This window comes from Heloderma suspectum, chromosome 7 (assembly GCF_057233095.1).
Source record: "Heloderma suspectum isolate Gila_16-S chromosome 7, 16-S_ref, whole genome shotgun sequence".
Lineage (NCBI taxonomy): Eukaryota > Metazoa > Chordata > Lepidosauria > Squamata > Helodermatidae > Heloderma > Heloderma suspectum.
In genome coordinates, this window is record NC_139464.1 from 65,211,366 (window position 1) to 65,223,080 (window position 11,715).

The following is an 11,715-nucleotide window of genomic DNA, read 5'->3' on the forward strand; positions in this document are numbered from 1 at the left end:
TTCCAATCCAATGCAGGTTTAATCAAAAGTAAGTCCACTGATTTCAGTGGGACTCCCAAGTACATATGCATAAGATTGCAGTCCTAGATCTGTACGTCCTAGGTATTCCCCCACCCCCGTTCCTTGCCAGCTTGTTAAACTCTGCCTCCACATTTTGCTTAGACTTCACAAAGCAACTGTCTGCTGCATCCTACTCAAGTTAAGTCATAATGCCTCAAGTCTTGTCCTGAAGATGGAGTTTTGCTACACTCACCTCCAGCAATATGTTACAACATGATCATTTAAAAATGGAACCCCAGCGAAACATCTTCCTTGCTCTAAATAAGCATCACACAGGTGCACCTAAGAGTCTATTTATTAACACATATGCACATTACTGCACACTAAATATGGCAATTAGCAAATATCGGTTCAAATGATACTGTACTCATATGCATTTTGCTGAAATTCAAGCTTGTTTGGTTCAGTGGATAATATAGCGAACTTGCATTTGTGAAATCTAGCCTCAAATCCCTATTTAACTATTGTTTGCTAGGTGGGCTAAGGTGAGTTATTGTCTTGCAGTCCATGCTTGCTCCAGGTTTTTGAGGACCCTTGGGAAAGACATCCTCAATGGCCGCCTTCCCTCAGTGAGTCTAACTTTTTCTCACCACCATTGTCACTAGCTGCTATTGCTCCTCATCCTCGTTGTCATGGTTACTACCATTTGCTTGCTGGCTGGCTGGCTGGCTAGGCAGAGAGCCAGTGAGCAAGTAGGCAGTGGCTTCTACTGCTGCTCCATCTCACCACCATTGTTGTCTGGGCCACAGCAGGAGAAGGTTAAAATGAAAAAGAGAAGCAAGTCTGGGGGATTCTTGTTGGTGGGTCCCTGCCAGTTGGCTAGGTGGGTGCTCCCATCATCCCTCACCACACCTTGTGTGTCCCTCCCAAAGCTGCACACTTGGTGGAAAAAGATGACAATCCCAGGTAGGGAGTATAATGCAACATAGTGTAATCGGGCACTGTTCACACTATATTATGAAGTGCTATACAATGATTATTATTAATAATCATTTCTATAGTACTTTATTCTAAAGTTTGAAGAATACTACTAGTAGTTTTGAGGACTTGTGATAAATTTGCAGTGAAGGGATGGAGTGGTGTAGGGGAAGAAGGTGGCTCTTTACTCTGCTTTTGCTCTGCCCTCCTACATGAAGGATCCTGTAATATTATTATTATTATTATTATTAACATTTCTATACCACCCAATAGCCGGAGCTGTCTGGGTGGTTTACAAAGAATAAAAACATTAAAGATACAATATAGAGAGATTAAAAACCATTTACATAAAAAGCACTTGAACAGACAATATACACAAAAGAAACATATATCTAAAACTAATGAGCACTGATGTTCCCACAAGGCCCCAAATTAGCCTTCCCCAAATGAGAAACATCTTTTTTAGCAGCAGTCGCAACAAGGACCTTATGCCTTTCTTCTCCACAGAGGAGGTAGACATAAGAATCATGTGGGTTAGAGGGAGAAGAGAAAGTGGGCAGAAGCTACCACTTCCCCATTAGCTACATTCTTTCCAGAGAACCGCTCTCTCTGAAGTTAGGCCCATGTTAGCATTTATATGTTAGCTTCAGCTTCTGGGAGACATTAGTACATGCAGCAGCTTTGGAAGAGCTGGAGCGAAGATTGGTTTCCTCACTATTTTTGGCAAGCTTGTCTGCTATTAACAGGGGCTCTAGCCTTGCCTTGGTGAACCCTTCTTATTCCCTCTGCCCCCAACCATGTAGGCCTATCTACATAGGAGGCTCTGAAACAGATATAGATATTCCTTGGTTCATTGCAATCCCTACAGTTACCACTTAAACATTTTAAGGTCATGAGCATACATGTGAGCCTTCTGGCAGGTTCATTTGTATACATTCCATTTCAAAGGAGTTCAGACCCTTAAAAAAAAATGTCTGGAGATTATAAAAAAGGCAGTTGTAATGTCTGTGGACTGAGGAGAGTGCCTGGTGAGATCTTCTGTGATAAAGAGGCATTTTTTTCATGACCAAGAGAACTAACACCTGCTTTGCATTGCAAAATGAACCCAGAACAACCCAACTGCCTTTGCCTATTCATGCCCAGATCTGTTCTTTGCACAGTTTTCCACAGCCTTACCCACACCCTTATTGGGGGGAAATTAAGGTGGAAGAAATGTGCATTGATTTGTTAATATTTTATATTTTATCATACTACATTGAATAGTTTCAGTTTAGCTTGATTATATTTTATTTTAAAACGAGGTAGCTATATTGAAAGATTGGGCTTCTTTTGAGGCATGTGGACTTTCTAATTTGCTAAAAGTGCCAGTGCCTGTTAATAGATCAGGTACTTTAGTTGGGGCAGGGTCATGACTGCAAAATTATTCCACCCTTTGAACTTAAACCATATTGCTGCCTTACTCCCCACTGGCAGAAGGGTTAAATATGTTCTCAGGAAACATGCTCTTTTCTTTTACTTCCATCTGCATTGTTAAATTTCATTTGCATTGGTGAAATCAAAGAACAGCCTTCTTGATGACCAAAGTAGCACGTAAAACCCTGTGCCAGGAATGATGTCTATTAAGAAAGCCTTTATTCAGATTCACAGCAGGAAGGATCTATTTGGAAGGGTGAGGGGAGGGAAATAGAAACCATTCTATTTGCTTTTGCCTGCTCACTACGAACTAATGTTATATTAATCAAGGACATAGCTATTTCTAACCTTTGCATTTAGTTGCATCTCAGAAGTATTTTGGAAAGCAAATAGAATAGTTGCTTTGTTTTACTCTGAGCTATCTATAATTTTCCAAACTGGGTAGTCCATACTGATAACCTTTTAGTCAGGCAGTGGTGCCCCGAGGCTCCAGTGGAGATTGGAATCACATTGTGCTAGGCACTGGACATGTATACACACATTAAGAAACAGCTCTGTTACAAAGAGTTAGCTATTTATGTAGACATGGCAAATAAAAGAAATATTATGTCCACAAAACGGGCAGGAAATGCTAAGGAGACAAATCAAATGACATGCCCAAGGTCATCTAGACTGTTTGCATTTGTCATACTTTTGCTGAACTAGTAAGATTTTGATAGTGTAGCTGAAATTAGCATATAACTGTAGAACTTAACGGCTACCTTTGCTTTATATGGGCTGCTTCTTTGGAGGTAGTAGACATTCAAGTGGAAAAAGATAAAAAGGAAAGAGCATACAATAGAACAGCCTTTATCTGAATGGTCTGTGGGGATCAGATTGTTTGTTTGGTTCACTGGGAGTTCAGAGAAGTGGGGATGCTCTTTATAATGACAGCAATCCACAAACTAATTGTCTCCTTCCAGAGAAGAAACAGAGATTTTACACTGAAATGAACTCTTCATGACTTGGCACCTAGTGTGTGTTTTGTCAAGATTCCACAAACTCACTTGGGATGTTGATCTGTTTGGTGGGAGGACTTTTACTGTAACTGTACTGTAATATCTTCAAAATTTATTATTTATTTATTCATTCATTTCATTTCTATACCGCCCAATAGCCGAAGCTCTCTGTCCATAGGTTGTTGTTTTGTGTGTGTTTTTTTGTAATTTATGACTTTGCATGTTCTTGCCATGGCTGAGGAAATATACAGCAGGTACTGAAAACTATTTCCTCACTGCGAGTTCAGATTTTTTAAAACTAGGGAAGGCTGTAAACTAGATACATAGCATGTAATAATTAATCACACAGGCCAAGATTATTGCAATTAGGTTGGCTGAATTCTTATGGCAAAATTCATTCTGTTCTCATTTAACAGGAAACATTAAGAGTTGCTGTTCTATGGTGGTTCACTACTGGAACCACAGTAAACAAGGAAAGGAAAAATGGACTCTCAAAGGTCATATTTTGCAGAACATGTTTGAAAGTAACTGACAGGAGGTTAACTGGAAATCTTGTATTTTTCTTTTATGATTGTCAGCTTTTGATATCACTGACATCTGTCATGTGTGTTGATGACTGCCTTGTAGAAAGGGAAGACAGAATAGAGCACATGACCCCTAGAGGGACTAACCCATGAAGCACATCGGGTTTAATATATTTCCTTAAAGATCACCACCTGAAGCATCTTGAAGGCTACCATTCAAGCCTGGAAGAAAGCCCAATGGCATAGTTGTTTTTTCTCCCTCACTCCCAAGCCCTTGTGTGCTCTAATTACAATCCATCCAATCACATTTCACTTTATAGATCAAACAATTAAGGTGCAATCCTATGCATGTTTAGACAGAAAAAAAACGCCTACAACTCCCAGCATTCCCCAGCCAGCACTGCTGGGTTTTCTGTCTAAACATGCATAGGAGTGCGCCCTTAACTATTTGGATATAAATGTATTCAAATCACATTCAAATTAAGATTAAATTACTCACATTGTCGTTTCTGGTACAATCAGTTGTTGATGTGTCAAGAAAATTTTGACAGGGAAAGAACCGAATTATCTCTCTGGAGCAAACCATTCATGAAATCAATATGTATAACAATTCAGTCAGAAGGCACAATTCCTGTTGCAACATTGCTGGAATATGTTGCGATCCCTTCAGTGAGCAATATACAACATGCCTAAAGATCTGTTCTTTGTCACTTATGCCGTAGCTCCTTTTTTATATAGGTTCTTATCAGTGTTATTCCATTTCTGTTCTACATTAACTTGACAGAAGACTGTGCTTCAGTTACTTGCATAATTATAAAGTCACCACCATGCAAGCTAGGAGCTGTCCTGGAGATGGGAAAGCCCAGAGGGAAGCAGCATGCATTCTCTTCTTCGGGTTTCCCTACCTCTTAAGTCTGGAAGCTGAGGAACGGAGATTTGGAGATTCAAAGCAATATATTACTGGGACACTGAGCCTCATTTCTAGCATGCGGCATTGTGTCCTCATGAGACATCACTACTTAAGCTAGGAAAAGGCCTGTTAGTGAAGGGGGGAACAGGTTGACCCCCTTCTATTCTATTTTTCCTTCCTCCTTCTCCTTTACTAAACATGTAATGTATGCTATTGTTCTGTGTCCTGATTTCATAATTTTATTTTAAGTGCTGGGAGCTGAGTATATCTTACTGTTTCATAAAGCTCCCCAGTGGCCATCTTTCAGGGATGGAGATAATAATAATAATAATAATAATAATAATAATAATAATAATAGAAAATTCATTCTCCAAGCGAAACAAGAAAGTCCTGAACATCTACTAATATTCAGTATGGATACCAGCTTGAAAAAGCACTGGATCAACAAAATAACATCCTATTATTTTTATCATCATCATCATCATGAGTCTACTCTAGCTCAAAAGACAAAAATTCTAATCAGGTGTAACACCAAAGGCTCCTCCTTCCTATGCTACCAGAGCTACTGGTCAGAGGTGGGAACTATAGGCAATTCCAGCTGGGATATTAACCCAGCCCATTATTCTCTTGCTTTGGAAAGTCAGGTGATTCTAGAAGGTCAAGCTGATGCCCACTGGCTGATATAAATAGGCCCGGTTCACATCTTGTAACAAACCATGCGATAAACAACCTGATGTGCAAACCAGGTCATAGTCTCAGATCTGTTGCCTTCCCTCAGTCTGGACAGCAGTGCTGAAGGAAGCTACCAGATCCTCCCTCTAAACCTGAAGCCTACCAGGCACAACCAGTCAACCAACTAAGATGCACACTTTGGGGCTTGAGCATCTGATAATAGTGTCTACTTTCTACTTGGTCTATTTCCTGTCTAGCTGAAAGATGCTAAATGCACTATTTTCTCTCTATGTGATATTCGTACAATATTGATTGCCCTATAGATATTAAAGCTTCACACAAACTGAAATAAGGTTTTAAATACAGCTTGGCAGGCCTTGTTGAGGAATATGAATCTGAACAGTTTAAAGTAGGGCTCATATTCTTCATTTGAGGTAAGACAGAGAAAGAAATAACCCAATTCAACATCGCTATACTATACATAGTTTTTAGACTACCCTTCCTCAACCTAGTACCCTCCAGATGTTTTGGACTTCAGCTCCATCAGCTCCATCCAACATGTCCAATGGTCAGGAATGCTGGGAGTTGTAGTCCAAAACATCAGGAGGGCACCAGGTTTGGGAAAGTTGTTTTAGACTGAACACGTCACTCAAAGACAACTATAAACCCCTACACTCAAGCATGGCCATAGCTCAATGAGATGGAGCGCATGCTTTGCATGCAGGAGGTCCCAGGTTCAATCCCCAGCTTCTCTAGGAAGAGCAAGGAAACCCTACCCGAAACCCTTGAGAGCCGCTGCCAGTCAGTGTCGACAATCCCAGGCTAGATGGACCAAATGGTCTGACTCAGTATATGGTAGCTTCCTGTGTTCCTGTGTACACTGATTCTGCACAGTTACTTTTCAGACTGAACTAAGATTTGAAGTCAAGTTGTGTAACCACCAATCGGTAAGACATTTGATAGAGGGTGTAATTCTGGTCAGATCAGAGGATGAATGATAGCAAAGAGTATGAGCAGCCTATTTCTACCATTTCCTCAAGTGAGTGCCTCAAGATCTGTCATTGTCAAATGGAAGTTGCAGTCTCTGTTCCTCATGAGTCATCTGGGCGTTTTGGCTAAAGGAATGGAAAGACTCATTTGCTTTAAAGTACATTGATCTGTATGAGCTGAATAAAAATAGAAAGAACAAAGAAGTAAGATTATATAAATCTAGGGCTACACCATAGTTTTTCACAATGTATTCCAGCAGTTGAAAAACACTTCCCCCTTTTTCTACTACTTTAGCAGTCCTTGAGAAAAATTTTACCTATTCATTTGCATAATTGCCCTGTTTTATCCTCTGAATTGATCTCATTTGTCAGTGGTGTCATCATGTAGCCAAATCTGATAAGTGAATCTGATTGGTTACTTAGTATTGTGATCCCTGATTGTCTGCAAACACTCATGTGATAATCCAGAAAGGAGAAAGGAGCAGCAGGTAGGAGGAAATTACATCAAAGCACCTGCTGCAGCCAGAGCAGTATTTTTTTAAGTGAATATTCACACAATCTAGGTGTGTGTGTTTTTTGAAAGATTTCTGTCCCAGTAAAATTGCTGTTTCAATTTGAATATCAACAATGGAGAATATTTTGCTCAGTTCTATATAAATCTGATTTGGTTAAGAAGAGCAAAATGATAAATCAATACAATGGAAGGGAGAATTAAAAAAAATGGGGCTGTTCTAGTGCAAAATCATGTGGGTCACCAACGAATGGTTAAAACTGTAGTTCAGGTAAGGATCAAAATAACATTTGGTGCTTTGAAGTCAGCTTCCCCTTGTCAAAGATCTGCAACTGTACATGCCCCATTGAAATGATAGTGCTGTAAGACTGATTTAAACCCATAGTAATAAAACTGAGTTCAAGCTTTAAAAAAAAGGAATGCCAAAAGGGCAGAAAAGCCGAAAAAATAAATGTTGACTACGTTTACAATTTTGATAATATTTTTTTTAATATTATCCAGCATGGCTTTCTGTTTTCTGTAGTTATTTATCATTGAGAGCCAGTGTGGCGTACTGGTGAGAATGTCGGACTGGGACTTGGGAAATCTGGGTTCTAGTCTCCACTTGGCCCTGAAGCTTACTGGGTGACTTTGGGCCAGTCACTCACTCTCAGCCTAATCTACCTCCCAGGGTTGTTGTGAAGATAAAATGGAGAGGATGAGAATCTTGTAAGCCGCCTTGGGTTCCTTGGAGTAAAAAAGGTGGGATATAAATGTAATAATAAATAAATAATTTATTTATATAGTATCATGGTTGTACATGGTTTATTTGTTTTTACAAAGAACAGGCATGGCAGGTTTACAATTTACAATCTAATATAGACAAAGGGAAAGAACAGAGGAAGAGAGAAATGGAAGCATGGGGAGGAATATGTGATTGCTTCAATTACATATACTTTATCTTGGTTATAGTAAGGTTAGGGACTATGATGGAGATAATCCAAAGGCTTCTGGAAAAAGTGAGTTTTGACAAGTGGGACTGAAAAGAAATTAGGGAGGTGGTAAAAATAAAGTTCCTACATCAACAAATATTAAATCTTTTTCCTAGAATGGTTAAGGTTGAAAAGTGAAAAATAAGATTGAGTTATGAGGAAAAATTGGCCATCTCTTGTAAAATACTTCAGGACACTTGCATTAGAATGCTTGTGTGCCAAAATGTTGTTCATGATGATCATCACTGAACAGAGGGTTAGAGGGGAGTTTTTTTAGCTGTGAAAGTCCATTAACCCTGGATCTGTTCTTCAGGATGGTATATAGAAGAGGTTGCCTGTGTGAGTCTGCTTTGTCTTGTGCCAAATGGCAAGCTTATTAAAATATGACAAACTGACCTTTGTGTTTCATCCTTAGGAGCCTATTGACTGATATAACAGTACTTATTAAGCAAAGTTTCTAGCATTTAGAGAGACATCAGAGTTATTCAAAATGTTAAAGAGTTGCCAGGAAAAAGATTTAAGACCACAGCTGGGGATATGCCAAATTTGGAAAAGTAGCTGCAAGTTTTTGATCTTTGCTCATACAGCTCTATGGGGAAGACCCCCCCCCCACACACACACACCAACAATTATGGTTGAATATATTACAAACAGAGCTGAACAGAGGTTGTGAAATCGTTCTTTGGCAGCACAAAATTGTAAACATACTTTCCTGGCAGTAAAATTATTACTCTTCTGCTTTCCACAAAGGGGCCAATCATATTGTGGTGTAAAGTGAAGGCCTAACAGGGCATAAACATCTCTTGACAAGGCTATTGTTTCACCCATGGACAGATTCATGTTTGCAATGAAGCCCTTTTCACACACAGTTTTGAATCAAGGCAGCTGGATCAGAATAGGCATCATTTCAGACTGAGGGAACAACAGCTCTTCCTTTTTTCTTTCCCAGCCACACACTCGGCCTTAGCAAACTTGAAAGACAAGATGTCAGTGGCAGTGACAGAAAGATCTGGACCCAAAGCCAGAGTTCATGTGGGAATTATGGGTTGGGGTGAAGAAACTGCCTCGGCCACTGTGGTGGATATTTTGTGCTAGGAAATCAACAAGGGAACCGGCTAATTCTCCTGGTTCTCTCAGCTGTGTTTGATACTATATTCTGCATTGCAACCTGTTAAAAGCATGGTGGTGGTGGTGGTGGAGACGTGATCAAATGTATTGCAAATGACATAGCACTGTTATCTCACACAGAAGTAAGTTTAAGACAAGGGTTTACAGACTTTGTCTCTTGCTGTGGGAGAGAGTGCTTAACCATTAACTAAAATTCTAGTGGCTTTTCAGATGTTGTTGGACTGCAAATCCCATCAGCCCTAGCCATCATAGCCCATGGTGAGGGATGATGGGAGCTGCAGTCCAAGAACATCTAGAGGACTACAATTTGCCCACCTCTGATCTAAGGCCTGATGTGTCGACGTTTTCCATCATCAGGCACCCCGTCACTAGGAAGAGCCAGGAGCTGCAGCGTATCCAGTTGCCCGTGGGAGGAACTGCCTCTCCCACCCAGGGACCAAAACATCTAGTAATACCTGGCCTTGGTTTCTAGATAGCACATATTGGCGGGGTGAGGTGGGGCTATTCTATACTATGCTCTCCATAGAACCTTGGAAAAGTAGCAGTCAAAAGAGCCCCAGCAGCCTTAATATCTAAGGCCTAACATTTTCCATCATCATCCCCCTAGAGCAGGGGTGGGTAACATGCAGGCTGCATGCGGGGCGCCTAGTTGTTTTTGTGGGTGGGGAGCTGTCCTCATTGAATTTGCCATCGTAATGGCAAAAAAGTGGTGATCTTGGAAGAAATCAAGGTGCATGAGGAGAGTGTGCCTTGTTTGGGAGCAGAATCACGTTCCCAGAACCCTCCGGGGAGCATGATCCTTCTTGTAATTGAGGCAAGCACTTCCCGCATGCCTTGTTTCCTTCTAAAATTACTGTGTGTGTGCGCACATGCGCGCACCACAGTGGCACATTTGGCAGCAGCAGGGGCAATTTTGGAGGAGGAGAGGCAATGCACCCCCCCCCCCAGTGCCATACTTGCTCTAGGGCCTTCAGGAATCATCACTGCCTTTTAAAATATTACGTATTCTTTCTCAATTATTGTTAGCCTTCTCAGAGACCTATTAGGCAGAATGGCAGGACAGAAATATTTGAAATAAATAAACAACAAATAGTAACGTTGCGTGGAGATTTTCTTCCCATAAATGAGCTCTGGATGGCCAATAATTTGCACAGGTAAAGCTTTGTGGTCATCACTGTTCCTTTACACAAGAACTGGGCAAATCATTTACAAAAAGCCACAGTGCATCATTTAATTCTGCTCAAGCTACCTTCTTATTTTATGAAAATCAGAGGAAGTAATTGAGTACTTACAGCATCTAAAGAGTTACAGGATTAAAACACAGGTGCATGTGTTATGGATAGAAGAAATCTAGGAGTGGAAAGACACTCAGGGTTTGGAGGGAGTTTAGGATACGTTTTCTGACATCCTTATTCTGTTTTCTTCCTCAGTACTGCTGCTATCTTCTCAGGATTGATGGATGGAAAACATTTGTTAAACTGCCAATAAAACCGTTCTGAAGGCAGGAGGCATACGCTTCTCTTAAACCCTTTAGGGCTTCTCTTTCTCAACTGCTGCAATATTAAAAACTGCCACACAGGTTTAGGTTTTCACTCTTTCTTCTCAAGTGTGTCAAAGTTCTATAATGGCAAAGACCTGAAGATGAGAACACTGGGAATGTTAAGATTGTAAAGCTATATTTATCAAACCTTTAGCCACCAGGGGAAAAACGATATTGCTGCTGTCAGATCACTCACAATATTTTAGAGAGAAATCCAGTTGCAGCCATGATGTGTTTTTAAATTAAAACCCATCTATCAGTGTGTGTGTGTGTGTGTGTGTGAGAGAGAGAGAGAGAGAGAGAGAGAGAGAGAACAATAGCCCTCACACCATCTTATAAGGATAGAGAAAGTCATCTTCAACATTAGAATGGACCTCAAATGCAAGGATTATCCTGTAAATTGTATTCATCATCTGTGGGCCAGTCACTAAAAAGGCAGATGCAAATTGAAAATCGGTGTCTTAGAATCACAGCATTGATTTTAATAAAAATCAAGTTTCTTGCCCTCGTGGTTGCAGATTTTTTTAAAATGTGGAGAGAAGTTACTGTGGAGACCCAGAAACCTGAAAAGTGCTAGTGAAGGTGTTTGGTGACCAGGAGAGGGAAACGAGAGCCTTGCATACTTCTCTATTCTCTGAAATAACAAATTTGGGTTGTTCAGTGGCCTAATGGTTTAGAGGTAAAATTGGGACCACCTAAAGATAAGATCATGGTTTCTACATACTTGGTGGACTCCCTGGGGACACAGAAATATACATTTGAAAATTAAAAGAAAAAATGCTTTAAAACAAATCAGACTTATCCTGAGAGCTTTCAGGACCTATAGAATGTTGAGGCCATAGAGTCTCTGTGCCACAGAGATAAGAAAATGTAGAGTAATTCATCTCATGTCTAGAGAGGGGACCTCTGTGTTTACCCTGAATACCAAAGACAGGAAACCCTGGGTTTTGCCATTATTTTCTTTGGGCAGCTTCTAAAGCAGGGGTTTTCAATGCAGCACCCATGGGGGCATCCAATGGCACCCATGAAGTTCTTCATTCCCTGCCTCCTTCAAAAAGTTTGTTCTAACACAAACCTTGAA